The following is a 23,419-nucleotide window of genomic DNA, read 5'->3' on the forward strand; positions in this document are numbered from 1 at the left end:
ATTTGTGTTCACCACTCAATTCTCCACTAAATATTTAGGCCTAAATGACTTATGTAATTGAAAGTAAGATTTGTAATGTTTTTTAAAGAAGGCTTTTCTGCTCTTTAAGGCTGTGTATTTTTGATCAAAAATACAGAAAAATACAGTTATATTGTGAAATATTATTGCAATTTAAAATAGTGGTTTTCTATTTTAATATACTTTAAAAAAGAATATATTTCTGTGATAAAAAGCTGAATTTTCAATTAAAGATTACAGTCCTTCACAGCCATTTTGACCTTTATGACCTTTGAATTGCATACAATTTCTGTCAATTTTGATTTGAAACTGTTTTAACATCAACAACCTGATAATAAACTTAATGTGATGCACATTTGTCAGACATATAAATGAAGTGAGTAAGAACCAAGAGGATTTCTGCATGGCATAACTATTTAAATCTATTTGATTTTATTTATATAATAATATTTTCCAAATTGTACTGAAACGGCTCAATATGAGCTTAAAAACAGTTAAATTCATTCAGTTCCACGGTATGAATATGCTAAATATGGTAAGATGTGTAAAAAAGCAATATTCAAATAGTTAAAATCTAAGAAATTTTAGAATTTATTGATGATAAATATACAGACCTGGTTATTGTATATTGAAAACGTCAGTTCATTAGTACGCTTACAGAAATCTTACCTGTTTATGCATGACTGACAAATATGCATCACATTATATCTATCAGTGTGTTTGTTGAAACTCTGTAATCCAAGTGCACTATGCAATTCAAGCACATAAATCTTAACTTTAGGCCTAAATATTTGTTTTTAATGCATGCCATCTCCTTCCTCAGCTTAAGTTCTTGTATCCAACCGCCTACATTACATGTGGCTGCGATGAGGTAGACTTAACCGTTTGTGTGTGTATGTGTGTGTCTAGAAGAGATGGATTGCCTTCTGCCTGCCTCACCTCAGCTCACTTCCTGTGAGTCACTTCCTGTCCCAGGCCCAGAATCCCGCTGTCCTCTGGCTGATGTCATGGCAGTTTTCCACTCCAGCCTATGGAACATAAACATCTGGCCATAAGATCATAAAGCGGAGACGAGTGCCAGCGCTCTGCTTCAGCCCACCCCATCAGTGACTGCATCCTAACACATTATAGTCAAAAACTGATTTATTACCAAGAGTAAAGCTTGTTTCATGTACAACATTTCATGCTTGCACTCTTTTCATTACTCTTAAAACTAAAGGTTCTTTATTTGGCATTGATGATTCCAAAAAGAACCTTTAACATCCATGGAACCAAAAACATTCTATATAGAAAACTCCATTTTGGAACATTCATTTTTAAGCTTCGTTCTAGCACTTGGATCTTTCATTAATCTTCTTGGCATACCTTCTTGATAAAGACGGCATAATTCGTTCCAACACATTGCGCTCAGGCTCGACGTCTCCAAGTCGACACCTCTACGTTCGCAAGGAGGGCAGGAAATGCCGAAGAGCGGTCGTCAGGCGAAGAGGAGGAAAGTATCAGCAGGTCAAAGGTCGGAGGTGAAAGCAAAAGGGCAATGGGCATATTTCAGCATTCATTTCCCCCCTAATTCATCCTTTCGGTGCATCGCTTTTTTCATGTCTCCTCTTTCATTCGGTTCCGCCCCATTTGTCCCCGCCGGCCGCCTGTTGACAGCAGCGCAGCACTAATAGTCTGCTGTGGGAAAGTTAGTGCGGGGCATTACGAACACCAGAATCTATTCGACAGAATGGTTGAAAGATCACATATCCGTACAGATGTGTGAGAGAACGGGACGGGAATGTTTGGTTAGGGCCAAGCGTTGGCTCTCGGTTTTTTCTCTCAGTCCCTCTCTGGCTCAGAACACATTCTCAAGCTCTTCTTGAGCCATTTTGTGTTTGGCTGGTTTGTCAAAAGCAGGTTTTTTAAGGAACAAAGGGGCAGTGAATTCTGTAAATGCACACCACAGGTAGAGCAAGATGAGGGAAGATGTCATGTGTATTTACTGCCAAACTGTCACAAAGTTGATGATTAGCACAATATGATAATGCTTAATGATTTCATCCATGCTAATAAATGATAATGAATTTTGATTTCATCCAAAACATTATTCAAGTGGAAAAATAGGATTATTTATGGGGAAAAATGCATTATTTAGGAACATTTGCTAATTTAGTTATGTCATAAAAATCATGAAATGGGGTAGAAACAATCCATCCAAACTTATTTTCTGCATAATGGCTAAAACATACATTATTTATTTGTTTTATATATTTAATTGATCAATAACATATTTTGCTTACTAAAGCAATGAAGTAAATGTATGCATTTTGACATTTTATTGAAAGATTGAAAAATGACAAAAACTGACAAAAATTGAATAATTAATTACATGAGAATTTCCCGAACCAGTAAATACAGTATTTTTTTTCCACTTTTTAAAAAATATTTTGAATCAGATTAAAATTTTATATTTGTCATTTCGATTGTAATTTTAAAGTTTTAGATGTTTTTCTATTTTTTTTTGTTTGATTTTTAAAAAAATATATTTTATTTTATTTCAATTCAGTTAACATTTATTTTTTCATTTCTTTTATTTCATTTTTTAATATATATATTAAAAATATATATAATAAAACACATTATAATTAAAAATAATTAAATTCAATTATAATTAAAAAAAAAAAGTTACATTTTCACTTAGAAATGAAATGAAATAACTAACCAAATAAATAGATAGTGGGTTAGACTTTAGAGAATAGACAGACGAACAAACGAACGAACGAATAAATGAATATAATAGTTGTATGGGTCAAAATTATCGATTTTTCTTTTATGCCAAAAATCATTAGGATATTAAGTAAAGATCATGTTCCATGAAGATATTTTGTAAATTTCCTACCATAAAAATATTAAAGCTTAATTTTTAATTAGTAATATGCATTGCTAAGAACTTCATTTGGACAACTTAAAGACGATTTTCTGAACACTTTGATTTTTTAAATGACCCTTATGACCTTTTTTTGGTCAAACGTCACAAATGTGTTCAGATAAACTGTCACAAAATTTCATCTTCATTTGAAAATTCAAGATTAATGACAGCATAATCATTCGCTAGATGCTCTAAGATGAGATCTGGCTCATTTTCAACTTTTAAAAAACTTTTTAAAAGCGGAGAACATCTTAGCCCATCTTACCCTACCCACCCCTTAGAGGCCTCTTCATAGATGGCATGAGATAAGAACTAAGTAAACAAAAAGCTGAAAATACTTCCTTTTAGTCATCATTTCTAGGCAGGAAACTTCAGTACCTTTTTCTAGCCCAGCATAATGGAACGTACCAGGACATCCCATAATTCTTTCAGTAAAACAGTTGTGCAACATTCTCCGAGACAGTTTTACTAACATCTCCCCAAATATTTATATAGAAGTGAAGAGGCTGCGCATGGCACAGGAGAGCATTAATCATATGGCCGGACTGAAGCACTCTATAAGAGTGCAGCGTATTTGCAGAGTTTGTAAACATCGCCGAGCGTCTCAGCGAAAGCCAGTGCCATCGCCGTTCGAACACAGCGTGTTTGTTGACTGCGATATAAAATAGTGCTGTGGGGTTTTGGGTTTCCAGAGAGGGAGCTGGGCTCGAGTATATTGAGTCCATGTGGGGAAGACGGTTTTAATCGGAGCGTTACCCACATTTCTTCCTGTTTCTAATTTGGAGCTGCGGTGGTTTTTGTCCCCTGGCCAGCAGCCTCTCATCCACCGAGTGTCCATTTCCTCTGAAGTGAATAGTAGCAGGTGTGTTGGCACGGCTTAAGGAGAACAAACTCCCTCTTTTTCCCCGTCTGCCCTGCATTTGTCTTCCTTTCAAAGTAAGAACATCCTGTAACAACATTGTTTAGTATAAAACTAAATAGGGAAACAAGAACGCAGATGCAAGATGTCATAAAAGCGTCCCCGTGTCGCATCCACGCCCATCTCCTCCACCTCTTCCTCGCATGACTTCAGAGCTGGAGAGCTGAACCCACCCACTGTGATGCACCGCGAAAAACAAGCACGGATGTCATCTCCCGGGAAAAGGGGCGACCTGTGATTGGCAGAGAGGGGAAGAGAAAGTCAAAATCTGTTCGAGCTCATTAGGTCCAGTGAAAGCAAACGCATGACCTTGTTCGATCACAGGAGATGTGCTGTCAGGACACTCGGATCGCCATTAACCTCAGCGACCCCGCCTGTAACTTCCGCAGCTCCTTGTTTTCGGCCTAATGAAGGTTTGCTTTTAAGGGGAATCGTCGCTTGCCTTGATCTCCGCTCGCAGATTAAACAAATCTGATCTGGTCGTTGCACCGTCAATTTATCCTGGAGGCATAAACTGATATGTTTACATGCACTAAAATTCTAAAAAATATTCTGTTTTATATTCATAAATGTATTTTTATATTATTTTTAGGGCTGTCAAATGATTAATCACGATTAATCGCATACAAAATAAAAGTTTGCCTAATATATATGTGTGTACTGTGTGTAATTATTATGTATATATAAACACACACAAAGAGTGTGTGTACAAAATATTTTTTTGTATATAATATAAATTATATAAAAATTATAATACATATACTTGTAAATATTTAAATATATACATGAATGTGTTTGTATTTATGTATACTTAATAATTACACACAGTACACACACACATATATTAGGCAAACTCAAACTTTTATTTTGTATGCGATCAACTGTTTGACAGCCCTACATGCATTAAAAAAAAAAAAAAAAAAAAAAAAAACCCTCAAATGATTAGTAAATTTTTAGTCTCATCTACTGACCAATTCATAGTGATTCTTTCACGTCATGAAACTTCAAAACCTTCGAAAAAGTGATTTGGAGCTTGTACAAAACTTCCAAAATCACATAATTTCAGTAGAGTTTCATTACATCATAACTTCAGTGGCTCATAATTTCAGTGGAAATTTCAGTGGCTCGTGGCTTGGATCTCCGTGAATCCATGAACTAGTGTTTATATGGTTTTTACCTGATCTAAGGTCTTTTTTTAGATTTTTAACTTGATTTAATTTTAAATGACACATTTGTATTATAAAAAAGGAGAGTTTACTCTGTATATTTATTATGCATATATAAATACACACACATACATGTATATATTTAAAAAAATATGTTTTTATGTATATATATTTAGACCTATATATAATTTAGATTATAAATAAATCTGAATATTTTATATATAAATCTAAAATATTTTTCCTTAATATATACTATAATATAAATAAAATATATGAGTGTGTATTTATATATACCTAGTAAACATACACAGTATGCACACATATAGTATGTAAACAGAAACTTTTATTTTGGATGCGATTAATAACGATTAATTGTTTTTACAGCCCTAATTCAGACACTTCATATTTAATTTTATTAGATGCTTTGGAAAAGGGAACCCCAGGCATTAAGTCTTATATGACTTAATATAACGTAAATGATGTCTCTTACTGAAGTAGTAGAAAACCCATTAAGGAACTATGTTATTTTAAAAATACACATCGTTTTATACACATTTTGGACTATGGAGGGGGCGCCATTATTTCGTGAAATGGCTGCACTCGTTGAGCAACTGGTGCTACCTGTTGCTAACATTACTGCAACACAACTCGGAAAATAAAACACTGATACGATGACCACACATTGTGTGGCTTTTGGTTGTAATTTTCAGTCGAAGGGAAACAAGAAGGCAGTGTAAGTCTTCACTGCTTTTCTAGCGATAAGAAGAAGATGAATGAATAAAAGGATGAATAAAACTTTATTCTCTCCAATTTATGATTTCCAAGACTGTATTTGTGGTCCGTATGATCCATGTATTCCTATTTTCTCAGGGTCTGAGTAGGACATACACGTTGCCTCGTGAATGAATCGCAAAGGTTAATACGCCCATCTATGCAACAGGATATTAAGCAGAAAACCCATGAAAGATCTATATCATTTTTAAAAAATCCACATTGATTTATACATATTTTGGACTGTGGGGGCGCTATTATTTCGATGACGTGAAAAAGTTGCACACAAGCCTTAGCTGGGGTTCCCTTTCAAAGCATTTAATACGCTTTCAAAACTTTTGCAGTTTTGTAAAAGGTGTTTTTATACATGTTTTAATTGCATTTACACCATTTTTGAACCCAATTGAGAAAATAGCCAGATTCATCAGCATTAGTTTATTTTTTTTAGGTTGCATTCAATCCATTCAGATCAACTGAGGTATTTTCATGAAGGGTTTTCAGTCCGATGGAGTCATCAACCTGATTAGTTGGTTGCATGTAAATGTAGCTAGAGAAAGTAATGACTTCCAAGCCTGTATTTATGGTCCGTATGATCCATGTTTTCCTATTTGCTCAGGGTTTTGAGTAGGACATACACGTTGCCTCGATGATGAATCGCAAAGGTTAATACGCCCACCCGTGCAACAGAAACAACAACAACAAAACGGTTGTTTCCCATGAACCATGACCTACCTCCACACTTGGACCAGAAGTGATTTAATCTCAGCGTGATTAGTGGGCCGCGTTATTCAAAAATCAGATAAAGCGTTCATTTTGCATGTGAAAACCGCATCCAGTTGGGCTGTAAACATCAGCCAGAAATCTTTTCATCTCTGAGAGGTTCCAGGTTTTTCCTTAATGTGGTGGAGCTTATATCAATAGAGGATACAGTCCCACATTAATCTTCACGCTGTGAGTTTCACAGCTTTGAAATACGAGCCACAACCATGAAGGGAACATTGTTGTGAGCTGTGTTTCAGGTGCATCCTAAGTCGGGCAGCTTAAACGCATTTTCTAGACTTTCGATGAATGTTTTTTATTTCACTTTGGCCTAATTCGCTTCCTCCACATGTGAACTCGCACAACTGTGCCGGAGCGTGTAATGCCTTGAGGTCTCTTCAAATGACTCCCTGCTGTTAAATGAAAAAAAAAAGAAAAAAAAAAAAGTAAAATTAGCACATATTAAGCCATAATTATGAGATACAAAATCAAAATTATGAGATAAAAAGACAATGAGATAAAAGATCACAATAACGATATACCAGGTCATAATAAGAGTAAACTGAAATTATGATATATAAGTCACAATTCTGGATAAAAAGGCCATTTTGACATAAAAAGTCATAATTATGACATACTTAGTCATAAGTCAAAATTTTTGGCACACTAAGTTAAAATTATGACCAAAGGTCATAACTTACTAAGTTAAATAGGATAAATTGAAATCTTTCTGAAGTTTTTATCTAAAGCATATTTATAAAAACTATTTAAATGTCCTAAATAAACTATGGCCTATGACCTCAGCCCTGTCTGTGAAACTGGGCCAACTGACCAAAAGTCAAAATTATGAGACAAAAAGACAATTATGACATGAAAAGTCATAGGTATAACATACTAGGTCATAATTCTGTAAAAGTCCAAATTTTGACAATAAACAATAGTTATGAGACATGGGTCATAATTATGACATACTAAGTTGAATAATATAAATTAAAATTATGGCATAATATAATTCTGAGATTAAAAGACAAAATTCTGAGATAAAAAGACAAATATGATTAAAAAAAAAAAAATCAGCATTGTGACATACGTCCAGAGGTCACGTTAACCGAAAATTTTCCATCATTGACAGAATTTTTTTAATCAATGACGGAAAAATCTGAAGGCCGTCCGTCATTTTGACGGATTACACTGAGAGTGATCTATTGTAAAATTGCAGCTGTAATTCCCACCCCTGTCCAGTTGGTGGTGAGTGCGCTCCAATGTAGCTACAGGGCGATGGATCCAGAACAAAAAGGGAACTTTCACAAATGTTTTCCTATGCGTTTGATTACACACAGATGAGTACACAGAAGCTACAACTGTCTATCATGCCCATAGACTGTAAAAAATATGGACGTAGTGTCCGTGACGTCACCGGTAGGTTTCTGAAGAGCATTTTTGAAGCTCTTAGTGGGCGGGAGTTGGCCATCGCCATCTTGGAATCGCGTCACTGCACGTCACTCCCAGTTAATTGAAAATGGGCAAATAGGTGGGACGTGGGTGGAGCTGGTTGCTGAAACCATGCCCGCCTAACGCGACGGTGGTGACAGCAGCGGCAATCCACCTGTCACTCAAGTGGCCACGCCCTAAATTATGCAGAACTTTAAGGCTGTAATATAAATTAAACAGATGAGTTCTAAAAAAAATTCACCCCCCTCACAGTTGACATGAAGGGCAAAATTAGCTATATAGACCAAAACCACTTTTTCAACCAGGCTGTAAACATTTTTTTTTTTGCTGTGAAGTTGGGCATTTTAACATAGGGAGTCTATGGGATTGACTCCCTTTCGCAGCCAGTCTCTAGTGGCCAGTCGATAAATTGCAGTTTTAGTCATTGCTATATTAAGTTATAATTTTGACATATTCAATATTATGAGAAGACAATTATAATTATGAGATAAAAAGACAAAATTATGAGATAAAAAGACAATTATGACAAAAAAATCCACATTATGACATAAGTCATGTTAAGTCAACATTATGACATACTATAGACAATTGACATAGAAAGTCACAATTATGACATGATAAGTAATAAAATAAATCAGAATTATGGTATACTGAGTCTTAATTTTGACAAAGGTCAATATTATGAGAAGACAATTATGACATGAAAAGTCATAATTATGACATGTTGAATATGCTAAGTTGAATAATATAGGTTGAAATTAGTACATTAATTGTTACATAAGTCGACATTATGACATACTAAGTCACAATTATGAGACAATAACGACATACTAAGTCATAAAATAAGTCAAAATTTTGGCATTCTAAGTCATAATGTTGAGACAGAAGTCAATATTATAAGATAATCATGACAAAAAGTCATAATTATGATATACTATGTGAAATAATGTTTAAATTATTACATGCTAAATCATAATACTGATAAAAGGTCAAAATTATGAGATAATTAGACAAATATGACAAAATCACAATTATGACATAAGTCATAAAATAAGTCAAAAAGAAAGAATCTGAGATAATGTCAAAATTGACAGTCAAAATCATTACAAAAAGTATTCATTATTACAAAATTTTATGTCATGAGAAAAATTTGACTTTATATCCCATAATTTTGACTTTTTACGTCATGATTATGATTTACAATAGCATTATTTTTTTCTCTGTTTATTTTTTGGGAGAAACATTAAAGTTGAGACTTAAATGAGACATAATTGAGAACTCCATTTAAAACCTGAAATCAAGTTGGAAAAGAAAGCATCACCAACAATATATCCCCCTGGACACCCTTTTCTCCTCTGTTTAGCCACGCAATGGAAAGATACATTATGAGGATAAAGTCCCCAAATGAAATGCTGTCGAAATGCTTGACATCCGTTTGACGTGAACTATAAGGTCTGTTCCAATGACTCCCTGCTGTTAGATGTTCGCTACACCCGATCGGACAGGCATGTCCTGACTCGGTGTCGGCTTTGATCTCGGATCAAATCGGAGCGAGTAGCTGTCCGCCTAATTGTATCACATTATCTCGTCATTGTTCTCTGCATCCTTCAGCAAGGAAAGCTTGCCGAAAGCTCATCATAGGGCCTCTATTAACCTCTGACCCCCATTCCCTGTGTACGGACCCAGTTGCTCCTCACACCCAACCCTGGGCCCATTAACACGTCGCTGCGGCCCAGAAAAAAACTATTTTGACGGGCTGTAATTGCTGCTAAGTGACGGTAGACAAAAGCTGCCTTTGTGCAGGTTGGGATTTCCTTCGGATGGGATGCGAGACCCCCGACGGGCCCGTCTCCACGCCCACCTCGCGGCGGGACCTGTTTGAAAGTGTGAGATAATGAGGGGTGGTTTTTGTTGGAGGACGGCGCCCAATTACATGCTCCAAATCGAGAGCGGCGAGTGCTGATTAGGTGATGCATTCCCTTTCTCCGAGCCTCCGAATCGACCTCCCTCAGGCTCAGGGTGCGTAATGAGTTTACGTTAGCTACAAAAGGTCAGGGGCCATTAAAGGTCGTGGCATTTCCTTTAAGGCAGCGCACTGTGCAACAGGTGCTGCCATGAGGTCATTGTGACTCAGGCTGCCAGTGAGGAGAAAACCAACGACCCAGCCCGTTTGCAAACTTCCAGAAACAAGGTTGTATTTGTTATGACGGCGTGTCGAGCCAAACTGATGTCGTGCTACCTTCCTCCAGGACACTTCTTGAGAAACCGGCAGGAGCGAAGCAGATCTGTTCAAATAAAGCTAAATATATGCATGTGTTGGTTTTGTTTTGCGGCTTGGGCTAAATTAAATTCTGAGGTAGAGCTCTGTTCCCTGAGGCTCCGAAAGTACGGGATACAGGATGCATTCAGTTAAAAAACGTCCTTCTAGGCTTATTTTTTATTGAAAACTCTCATCTCACAGAATCCATCGTTACGTGATTCTGGCACATGTATAACTTTCACTTCATGAAAATTTGTGCCAGTTGTATTTTATAACATATTTATAGCAAATAGTTAAATAATAAACTGAGAAAAAGTGCACAGGCTTACGAAAATGAATTGTGTCTACTATGTCTCCTAGATGCATTAAGTAAAGTTCAAATCATTTAAAAGTAATTTTGCATGCTAGAGTTTCAGAAGAGATCTCATACTATGCTCAGATTTATTTTAATATTTTAAGTATTTCTTATTAAATATTACCAAGACCAAATGATCAGATCTAATGCTATTTGCATTACTTTTACAGTTTACATTATGAAAGCCCATTTTCTTTTTATTAGATAAAAAGCCATAATTATGACCTAAAAAGTCATAATTGGCAGTCATAATCATGAGATGAAAAGTCAAATATTCCAAATATTTTGATGTTTTTAATGTCATGTTTTCTACTTTTTATGTCACAAAGTCATAGTCAGTATTATGACATACTGAGTTATAATTATGACATACTTAGGTCAAAATTGACATTATGAAATTCCAGTCTCATAATTTTGACAGTATGGGCTGGTTTCACAGACAGCGCTTAGACTAATCCTGGATTAGGCCATAGTTCAATTAGGACATTAAAGTAATTTTTATATTAGTGCAAGTTTCTTTCATCTGAAACAATTCAGACTTATATTTTAGTCTGGGACTAGGCTTAATGGGCGAAATGTGTCAGAAATTGGGCTTCCATAGTATGCTACTCTTTGTTTCTATTTTTATTTCTTGGGAGAAACATCTGAGACAAAGTTTAGACTTAAATGAGACATGACTGAGAACTCCATTAAGTTTCCTGAGCAATGAAAATCTCACCAATAATATTTTCCTCTGGGAAGCCTTTTCTCGCCAGTTCAGCCACTCATTGGAAATGTACGTTATGAGGACGGAGTCTCCCAACGAAATGCTGTCATGCATGTATTTTTAGGTCTGACGTCAGCCAAAGAGTCGAAGAGGCATGGGAGACTTTTAATACAAGTCTCCCAGTCTGTCATTATGAAACTGGAAACCACCTATCAGAGGCAGAGTGACTGATGTGGGGAACGCTGGTCCTGTCCGCTCGTTTCCTTTTGCCAGTCATTTCCAAAACTATACACACAGCTATAGCGATGGGTGGCCAGTGGCGACGTCATCACACTTTCTAGACCTATCAGAGACAGAAATGTTGTACATGTTAAAAAAATGTATGTAAATAAGAGACCGACATAAAAAATTATTTATTTAAGGGATTGTGAAGTTTTCCTAAATGATGAGTAACCTCAGTGATTATTCTGTGGTGTGTGGCATATATTTCATTGATCAATTTTTCATCATCCATTATGTTAACAATACACAAGCGTAAGCTACTGCTTTTAACACACACTAAGTGGTAATCACTATACATTTACATGTATACATAAGCAGACACTTTTATCCAATGCAACTTACATTGCATTCAAGGTACACTTTTTAATTAGTGCATGCATTCCTTGGGAATAAAACCCATTACATTGGAGCTGATAGTGCCATGCTTTACTGTTTGTGCAACAAAAATGCCTGAAAGTTACATAATTTTTTTTTGCGCTATTTAAATAATAAACAAAGTAAAGGCTGTGAATTTGCAAGCTGGTGCATAAAAAAATTGTTAACTGTGCAGTTGCACAAATCAAAAGGGTAACGCAAATTAACCTATTTCTCTATATAACAGGCTTTTTTCAAGCTGTGAAAAACATACAAAATGTACCTTCTAGCTTGTGCTGTTAGGAAGGTTTTGTTTTAAGTTGAAACTAATGAAAAACTATGGTTTGAAATGTTAGCGTGCTGTTTGTCATCTGCCTGCCGCATTCAGTGTGCAATTCCTGTAATAGCCTAGATTTTGCTCAGTTTTGACTGAATGTGTAGTTACTGCGTTTTGCCTTTGTGGGGCAGTATACGTGTACAGGGAAAAAAAGAGACATTTTTGAGATGTTAATTACATTGCAGTGTTGCAATGCAAAAGCTGACTATTACAAGAGAACATCTCAGCATGTAGTCAGATTTTCCACAAATTCAAATCTATAATAAAAGTAAGCCTTAAAAATCTTTGGCGTCTTTTTTAATACACTTCATGTTCAGTGTTGCACCTTTGTGGATGTGAACTTCTGTGAGCAGCTTCCTATTTCATTTTAGTGATGTTATGGGAATTTATCTGCTGCTACTAATCTGTGAACATAAGCTTTTAGGAGCGCGATCAAACGCGAGAGAAAACGAAGGTCTATTGAGGCATAACTGCATACTAAGTAAGGGATAATCAATGGTTTGCCGTGCATTAAAGAATTTCGAAGACGTGGAGGCAAAGAAACACCCGACACGAAGTACAGATCAGCTAAAGAAAGGAGAAAACAGCTAGCAAAACATGCAGTGTATTAAAATGAATTTTAAAAAATGTTTTTTCAATTACAAAGACATTTTATTCAGTTTCAGTTTATATTTTTGTAAGTTTCTTAAAAACTTATGTTCATTTGTATTAGCACAAAGGAAATTCCATATAAATTTGTGATGAACATGCATCGGGGAATCTTTTGCGCATGCTAAATTCCTATTGAAATAACTAGATGTCATCTGTGAAAATCTGCAAAACAATGGCAAATGTGACCACACCTTAATTTATGATATCCACATTTATTTACATCTCTACGCTCATCTCTAAAATGAAAAAAATGGTGTACGATTTACTTTGAAACAACTTTCACTCAGAATTGCTAGTAAGTAAATGGCAAGCAACAAATTAATTTAAAAGACAAATTTTGAGGTAGAAAGACTGAAGTAGTACTTTCTTGTGAAACATATTCCAATTATCTTTATTTACAACTTAAAAAAAAATAAATACATAAAATAGAAAATGACATGTATTGTCCTTTTTCCACAGGAACCTAGAGAGAAAACATCTGAGACAGTTATAAGTGAATATAAATGAAAACTGAGCTATTACATCTGAGCTTTTAAAGATCAACCCCTGAGCAATAAAAGACACTACGAACAGCTGAGATCTTTTGTAAGACTCAGCGTTGTCCTTCAAAAGCAGCCCAGATCGCTCTCTTCCCACAGTCCAGTAACCTCTCCCAGCCCAGTCCTCATGTGACTTTGTGGATGAACACCTGCACAACACAGTAAGATTGTTGGGCAATTAGAGGCCTCTGACCTTTTCAAAGGGAGGAGAACCAGGCCCTGGTTTGGCCCTGTCAGGAGTGGTATCACCCTACTCAATAGGCCTGTTTCTGGCCTTGCTTGCTTACTGTTCCATGAAATGTGCCTGTGGAACAGTGCAAACCTCACTGAAACAGACTGGACACTGTTAGACAACAGTGCTGCCTTTGTGTGGAATTGTCAAAGCTGGCCCTTTCCTGATGGTCCTCCCTTTCTTCTGTGCCTCAGCTGTGAGCAAACAAAGCAAGCTCCAAGGCCATGCGCTTCTACGCAGCCGGCCATGTTGGAATGCCTGTCAATTACTAGAAGTGTTGGCATTTTTGTCTCAATGTGGTTTTATTTCGCTTTGGGCAGCGAGAATGCAAGTCGTGCATTGCTAAGGATTCCGACGAGGTCGTTATTTTGTGGCCAAATAGAGTGCTGTAGGAATGACGTATTTTTGTAGGCCAAAACCCAGAAACGAGTTTGGATTTTAGCACTTTTGGTGCAATCATCTCAAAGTCAATGGGTTTGGAATTGGCTAAATGCCTGAAATAAGGTCTGTGTTGAACGTAAATTCAAGATATCTTGTATAACATCAGCAATACAGATTTTGTATCATTCATGCATCCCTGGCAATGTCATCCACAATGTTTATGTCTTTCTTTCTTCAATCAGAAAGAAATGAAGGTTTTTGAGGAAAACATTCCAGGATTTTTCTCCATATAGTGGATTTCAATGCAGCTTCAAAGGGTTTTACACAATCCCAGCCAAGGAATAAGGGTCTTATCTGTTGAAACAGTCGGTCATTTTCTTATTTTGAAATTACATTTATATACTTTTAAACCACAAATGGTTGTCTTGCACTAGCTCGACTTTACACATTGCATAGTCTAGCTGAAAAAAGGTTACGTGTGACGTAGGCAGAAGTATCGACCCAGTGTTTACAAAGTGTCTTTCTTTCTTCAGTCGATACGAAATTATGCTTCTTGAGGAAAACTTTCAGGAATGTTCTCCATATAGTGGACTTCAATGGTGCCCAAAAATGCAGTTTAAATGCAGATTCAAATGGCTCTAAACGATCCCAGTCGAGGAAGAAGGGTCTTGTCTAGCAAAACGAACGGTCATTTTCTAAACAAATTGACAATTTATATACTTTTTAACCTCAAATGCTCGCCTTGTCTTGTCTCTATGATGCGCATGTGTAGTCTGTGTAATCCGGGTCAATACAGTTAGGGTATGTCGAAAAGCTTTAACGTCAAAATCGCCCAACATCGCTGTTTTACCTTTTTTTCGTAAAGGGCGTTTGATCTTCTTTTCATGTTTTTTTTGTAAACACTGGGTTGGTACTTCTGGAGCGATGGAGGACAATTTTGAAGTTAGGAAATAAAATGAGATGGGAGTTTTACAACATACCCTAAATGTATTGACCGTACTGAACCGGAAAAAAAGAATTTTAACGCAGACTTAGACAAGACAAGCATTTGAGGTTAAAAAGTGTATAAATTGTTAATTTGTCGAAAATGACCTATCGTTTTGCTAGACAAGACCGTTCTTCCTTGGCTGGGATCATTTTTCAGAGCTGCATTTCGGGGGTTTCAGAGTTCAAACTTGGGGGCACCACTGAAGTCCACTATATGGAGATAATTCCTTATCGACTGAAGAAAGAAAGACACGAACATCTTGGATGATAAAGGGGTGAGTAAATTATCTGTAAATTTTTGTTCTGGAAGTGAACTTCTCCTCCTGATCCCTATTGGAGAAAAATCCTGGAATGTTTTCCTCAAAAACCTTAATTTCATTTCGACTGCAGAAAGAAAGACATGAACATCTTGGATGACATGGGGGTGACAAGGCGATGAGTTTGCAAAAAAATCAAAAGGAAGTGTTATTCAAGCTGTAAAACTGCAAAAAGGTATGTATTTTAAACACTTCTGCTTCAGTCGTTCCAAAGTCAATGGTTTATAGTTAAATGGCTGAAATAAGATTTATGTTTAACACAGGCTCAGGATATTTTTACATTTTATTCTACAACATAAAATATATCAGTAATACACCCTTGAGGATTTTTTAAAGCTTTTAATGGTCTTGAAAAAGGCGGTTGCTAACAAGTGGCTAAATGGGACTACAGAGGTTGTTGAGGACATTAAACAACATCACACCGATCAGGTAAACTCATCTGCTCACTAGTCGCTTTTACAGCCTCGCTGTGTTTAAAACCACACTCTTGCATGCGATACTCAAACTTTCAAGGAAAATGTTTCATGCAAACTGGGTTAGCTCATTTACAGCCTAAATTTAGCTTTTTACTTTTGTCGAAGGTACGTATGCTTCATTTGTGAAGATTATAATGATGAACAAAATGTGTTAGTCACAGAGCTTTTCTGCAGTAATCCAAAAGCTAATTGGGTTGGCCTGCAAAAATACGTCAACGCTGCAGGCAAAATATAACACAGGAACAGAGTACCACACACGTGCATTTGCAGATCCGGTGTGCGATATGTTACAGCAACTCTGCAGAAACGTTATCTGTTATGTTCATTGCAGGAAACGTTTCAAGAGCCAAACGACCCAAAGGAGATGCTAAAGCGACTAGCGCGAGACTTTATTCCACATTTACTCCCAATTTGCTCCTAGCTGGTCTACTGTAACTTAATTGCTTTTCCTTTCTAACAGCTTTTATGTTTTGTCACCTGTATCAGACCATCACAAAAGCATAACAACATGCTTGTTCAGTCTGCAGTTCTCACCGTAACCATACATGGGCCACTGGCAAAAAAACTGAACAAAATGTAGATGAAATCTATAGACGTCTGGAGTAAAGAACCCGAATGAACTACCTGAGGCGCTCCGAACCCAAGAGCTTACTCCCAAAGCAAAGATAGATTTGGGGAAGCGTTTATTTAGGCAGATTGGTTTTGCGACTGAGGGATTTTTTCCTGTCCAAATGAAAACCAGTAGCACTCGGTTTGAAGCCTCCATTCACTTTGCATAATGGTTCCCAAGGTTGCTCTTTTTTATTTCTTGGCTTTCTGTGCCAGTATAATTCAATTTCTCAATCCAAGCCAAATATTTGCAGTGTGGCCTACATTTCCACACTGAGCTGCGTGCAGGTTGGCGGCATGGGCACTTATGCATGCCTCTGACACACAGAGTTATGGGCTAAAGAGATGACTGACAGCTGAGCTTTGCCATACACCTTGCTCTGATAACGCACTGTTGTAACCTTCTTGTAAAACCTTGCTATTGTTTTTGTGAATGACTTGTGATTCACTCTCTGAATTTAACAGAAAAACGCTTTTAGGGAAATAGTCCACCCAAAAGCATACATTTTACTCTCCCATGTTGCTTCAAATGCTGGATTTGTTTTGATAGATAGATAGATAGATAGATAGATAGATAGATAGATAGACAGATAGATAGATATCATTTGTGGAAATGACTTAGTGACTCTTTCGTAACAGTTGCTTTTTTAACAAATTGGTCAAGTGAATGACTCAGTGACTCACTCGTAAAGCAATTCATGAATCAGTGTTGTTAAATGACTCACTCGTAAAAACTGTCACTTCTCACCACCTACTGGTGTAATAACGTAATCTGGAGAAAGAATAACAAACCGTTTTATTATACATATATAAAGTTTAAAATCTATAAATATAATGGTTAAGTGAATGACTTGCTCATAAAGAAATGAATGAATCAGTGTTATTGAATGAATTGCCTCTTGAATGAAAACTCATTTTTTAACACCTACTATTGTAACAACATCAACTGGAGAAAGAATTTTAAAAAAAATGCACACAAGAGAAAATAATAGTTGAATTTATACAAATGACGTGGATTAAAAGTTTACGTCCCCTTAATTTTATTTTAATACTGTGTTCTTTCAAATTCTTTGGTTTTTCAGCATTTTTGTGTATTTGAACCCTTTCCAACAATGACTGAATGATTTTGAGATCCATCTTTTCACACTGAGGACAACTGAGGGACTCATACGCAACTATTACAGAAGGCTCAAACGCTCAGTGATGCTCCAGAAAGAAAAACCATACATTAAGAGCCAGGGGTTGAAAACTTTTGAACAATGGAGATGTGTACATTTTTCTTATTTTGCCTAAATATATTTTTTTCATTTAGTACTGCCCTTCAGATGCTACAGAAGATACTTACATGTTTCCCAGCAGACAAAATAAGGTAAATTTACCCTGATCTTCAAATTCAAAAAGTTTTCACCTTCTTAACACATCCTGTTTCCTTCTGGAGAATCAGTGAACATTTGGCCCTTCTGCAATAGTTGCATATGAGTCCCTCAGTTGTCCTCAGTGTGAAAAGACGGATTTCAAAATCATACAGTCATTGTTACAAATGGTTGAAATACACAAAAAAGCAGGAAAACCAAAGAATTTGTGGGACCTGAAGGATTTTTCTGAAGAACAGCAGGCAGTTTAACTGTTCAAGACAAAAAAGGGACTCATGAACAACTATCACTAAACAAAGGTAACAACACAGTATTAAGAATCAAGGGGATGTAAACTTTTGAACTGGGTAATTTTTAAAAATTCTATTAAAACTATTATTAAACATCTTTTATGTGTTTTAAGTACTACTAAATAAACAATAATGTATTTTGTATGATCCCTCTTATTTTGGTAATATAATTAACATTTTTAATGCCTCTGAAAGGGGGATGTAAACTTTTGACCTCAACTGTATATACACACACACACTGCACACACAAATACAAAACTGTATATATATACACACACATTACAAAGTAATTATTTTTTTTTCTTTGTCCACAAAAAGTATTCTTGTTGCTTCATGAAATTAACATTGAGCCACTAATGTCACATGGACTTTTTAACGATGTCCTTACTACCTTTTTGGACCTTGAACATGGTAGTTACATTGCTGTCTATGCAGGGTTTATGCGGGAAAAGCTCTCGGATTTTATTAAAAATATCTGTTTGTGTTCCGAAGATGAGATAAGGTCTTATGGTTTTGGAATTTGGAATTTGGAATTAATGAGAATAATAAAAGTAATCACAAAAGAAAACATTAAATCCATAAAAAATTAAATACATTTAATGACCAGATCCATTATGCCTAAAAGTTACAAAGCAAACAAAATCTAAAAACACATTTCTTTATACAATAGATGCACTGTAGATTTTAATTTTGGGGTGGAATATTTTTCCACATGTTTATCCACAAAGACCTGATTTTATTCAGAGCTCAAAGTCTTTGTTGGTTTTCACAGGTGCTTGAATAGTTCCATTACCTTCTTTCCTTAAGTCCACATTAACTTCAAAAAGTATGTTAGGCCAAGAGAAGATGGGCCTCAAAGGCCTGCGCATAGGACAGTTTTCTACATATCTAGGATGAAGGCTGATTTATGACACTGTGTCCTTTAAGTCCCTAATTGTATAACTAAAATAAACCAGCTTCGGCCCATAAAATAAGGTGCTTCATAGCAACCCAGCAGTATTTTCCATCATGAAATAGGTCATGCGACAGGTGAGAGGGACTCTGTTTGTTTGCTGGCGGTCGGTGGCCATCTTTTCCACGTAATTAGATGACTTCTATTCCAGACACGCAGCTGGCCGTCACAGAGGCCGCCTGTGTCTCCGTGTTGATGTGGACCTGCTGTATCTTCACCGCGACCCAAAACGGGACTCAGAGCTTCCTGTGTTGAGAGACTTGTCGGGTCTCCTGGAGAGAAAGAGAGAGCGAGCGAGCGCTGTAAATCTGGAAATGTTGAGGAAAGTTTGGGAAACACCTCAGTCGACGCCCTGCGAGTTTGATTCACACAGCTGTGTCATAAACGTGGCATGAAAAGCGTCACGCCACTTCGTGTCACCTCTCGACATGTGCATGCCATTTCGTAGCCGTAAAAACAGCTCGGCTGAAATCACGTCGACCCGTATCGTCTTCGAAATTTTCGTAAACCGTGTCTGAGGTTATTTCCTTTACGCATGTGATCTTTATACACCCTGTTTTGTAAAAGCCAGTGTGTGTTGCCCAATTATATCTGAGGAAATGAAAAAACACATCTGCAATTCAACAGGTGCCTCTTGGCATCCAGCATTTTCCAGCATGTCTGGAAAACATCTGCATAGGTGGTCTCTCTCTCTCTTTCGCTCTCCAAACTCCTGCTTTTTCTTCCTCTCTCTAGGGTCCGAGTGAAGGGAAGGCTGATTGTAAATACGGCGAGGACCTCAGAGCCAGAGAAACGGCCGTATATTTTGGGAGAAGAGAGGCTGGCTTTTACCAGAGCATATTTTTAATCGCACAACGCCAGCATGGATAGGCCAGAGTTGCACAGCTGCTCCTCTAATTTGTTTAAGCATGTACAAATAGGCCGTCCCACACGAGCCAAAAAAAAAAAGTGAGAGGAGGTTTTGCTCAACATGGCATTTTTGTCTGACCAGAAGAGCAAAAAAAAATCAACTGCGATAGAGACGGACTGGTCATTCTGAGCGATTTTACAGCAGGTTCCCATCGGATTCGTCGTATAGCTATATAAAAAGTCTCGCAGCTCAGAACTCGATCCAGAACGATCGAGTCGCGCGCTCCAAATTCGTCAGCGTTAAAAAAGAAATACGATAGCCGGATTTGGGAGACCTCGTATGTTTTGAAGCGTACAAAAAGGATCGTCTCGATTTCAGCAGATCTTTGGAAGGAAGGCAGAGGTCCTGCTGAATGATTCAAGTCATGGAAAAGATATTTATAACAAAGCCGTTCTATGTTCTTTATCCTGGGAAGGATTAGAAGACAAATCTGATTTGGCCCCAACTATGAGCTGTGCCTATGAAACTTTATGGATAGCAGTATCTAACCCTGTAACAGGGGGTTCTGTCATTAACCGAACTAGAACCATAAAAAGAAATCGTTACTTGTAATAAAATCAACTTCAGTTGAAATTAAAAATAAAATACAAATAAAAAAAAAATGTGGGACCCGTCATACTTTTTTTTTACATTATTTAATAAAAAGAAATTGAAATTTTGGGTTATAATATACACTACTATTCAAAAGTTTGGGGTCAGTAAATTTTTTCTTTCTTTTCAAAGAAATTAATACTTTAATTCAGCAAGGATGTGTGAAATGGATAAAAAGTGATAGTAAAGACTTTTGTCAGAAAAGATTTCTATTTTGAATAAATGTTCTCTGAAGATTTTATTAATCAAAAAATGTAATAAAAAAGTATCACTGGTTCAAAAATAAATAAATAAATAAATTAAGCAAATAAATACAGCCTTGATGACTCCATTAGAAAATTGTCCTTTTGAACAGCAGTGTATATAATTACCATTTCTATATATATATATATATATATATATATATATATATATTATAATTATAATACACAAATTTATAATAATTATATATATATATATATATATATATATACACACACACACATACACATATTTGATTTTTTTTTAAGATTTCTATTTTGAATAAATGCTGTTCTTTTTAACTTTTTATACATCAAAAAATGTGAATAAAAAAAGTATCACTGGTTCAAAAAAAAAGCAGCACAAGAGTTTCAACATTGATAATAAATCAGCATATTAGAATGATTTCTGAAGGATCATGTGACACTGAAGACTGGAGTAATGGCTGATGAAAATTCAGCGCTGTTTCACAGAAATAATTTTAATTTTAAAGTATATTAAAATAGGAAACCCATATTAGAAATTGCAATAATATTTCACAATATTACAGTTTTTTCTGTATTTTTAATCAAATAAATACAGCCTTGATGAGCATAAGATGAGACTTAATAAGATGATCTTGATGAGACTTAACGTAAAAACATTTACTGATCCCAGACTTTTGAACGGCAGTGTATATAATTACCATTTCTATATATATAATTTATAAATGTATAATTATTTTTTAGAATATATATGTATTTCTGTTTTTTAAAAAAGATTTCTATATTGAATAAATGCTGTTCTTTTTAGCTTTTTATTCATCAAACAATCAAAAAAAAAAGTATCACTGGTTCCAAAAAAAAAATAAATAAATAAATAAAAAAATTAAGCAGTTTCAACACTGACAATAAATCAGCATATTAGAATGATTTCTGAAGGGTTTTGTGACACTCAAGACTGGAGCAATGGCTGATGAAAATTCAGCGCTGTGTCACAGAAGTAAATTCAGTTTTAAAGTATATTAAAATAGGAAGCCAATATTAGAAATTGCAATCATTTTTCACAATATTACTGTTTTTTCTGTATTTTTGATCAAATAAATACAGCCTTGAAGAGACTCCATTTAAAAACAACTGATCCCAAACTTTTGAACAGCAGTGTATATAATTACCATTTCTATATATATTTTATAATTATAATTTATAAAAAATTAAAATGTATAATTTTTAAAAATATTTATTATATAATCTATATTGTTTATATATATATTTTATATATATAGTATATATATATATATATATATATATATATATTAATTAATATGTTTATATATATATATATATATATATATATATACACATACACATCTTCTAAATCTGATGGGTAAACATCTTGGCCTATGTTTAATGCAAATCATCATTACCCATCCCGTTCCATAATTCCCATTTCAAACAATCTTTCTCAGATTTGCTATTTCTAAGAATCTTTAAAACCTACAATTTAAGCTTAAAATTAAGTATTGGCCTCCACAGCGCCATTCGTAAGCATTCAGGAGACCCGATGCATCTACCTGCCCACACGACAGTTTAATGTCCAAGAATTATTGGTTTTGGAAACTTACACCCAGTGAGGGAGCTCTCATACACATAATTACACTCGTTTTAAAAGCAGATTATAGGATTGACACGTAAATACGAGGTTGCCGGTGACGTCTGTCCAATCCAGCATCGAGTAAAGTTAGAAACGCGCAATGTAAATGAATAAGCGAATGGAAAAGTCAAAGTGGAAACTCTAAACATTTGCTCTTCAGAAGTCGGAAAACAGGTGCAAACAAGCTTCCCTTTAATCTGACCATCTCTCATTCACTCCGTCGTCCCAAACAGAGCGCTCTTTTTTTCCAGTCGTGGCTAACAGAGGGGTATCCCTTGTTCGGGACACTTCTGATTTACTGTTGTATAAAACTGAGAGAGAGGAAACTATGTGTGTTTGCAACGGGGAAAATGGGGGAAGGAAAGAAAAAGACATTAAAGCACAGTGTCATGTAGGAAGAGCTTAACACACACTAAACATGACGTTTCACTGACTGATACAGAGTCCAAAACGCCCATTGAGGGTTTTGTACACTCTGGAACGATATGCACTGGAAATCCCCTGTAGGGTCCGGGCCGTCGTGAACATAAACGCGTATATGCTCAAGCGGGGTTTCCCCGTAAGCCCAGTCTAAACGACATGCTTCAAACATAAAACTAGGTGCTAATGAACTGGGTCCTGACAAAGTTTACTTTCCTGGGTTGAGTCCCACCGTACAATGCTCCCATTCAGTGGCTCTCAACCGTGGAAAGTGTCTGTAAGGTAATCCCGTAAGGGTTTTGCGAGACCTTTTCGAAATTTTCAATATGTCTCTCCTCTTGCGTGCTTGCCAACGATAACACTAATATGCCTCAGCTGATACTAGTGGACGGCGCGGACATTTGCATGAGGCAAAATGACATCCTTTCACGAGTCGCTGGCATAAACGTCAAGCCTTTTCTGCCCTATTACTCACCTGGTGCTCTTACAGCCTAAATATCCAAGCTTGCAGCGCTGCCAGGGTTCCTCA

This window comes from Labeo rohita, chromosome 20 (assembly GCF_022985175.1).
Source record: "Labeo rohita strain BAU-BD-2019 chromosome 20, IGBB_LRoh.1.0, whole genome shotgun sequence".
Classification (NCBI taxonomy): Eukaryota; Metazoa; Chordata; class Actinopteri; order Cypriniformes; family Cyprinidae; genus Labeo; species Labeo rohita.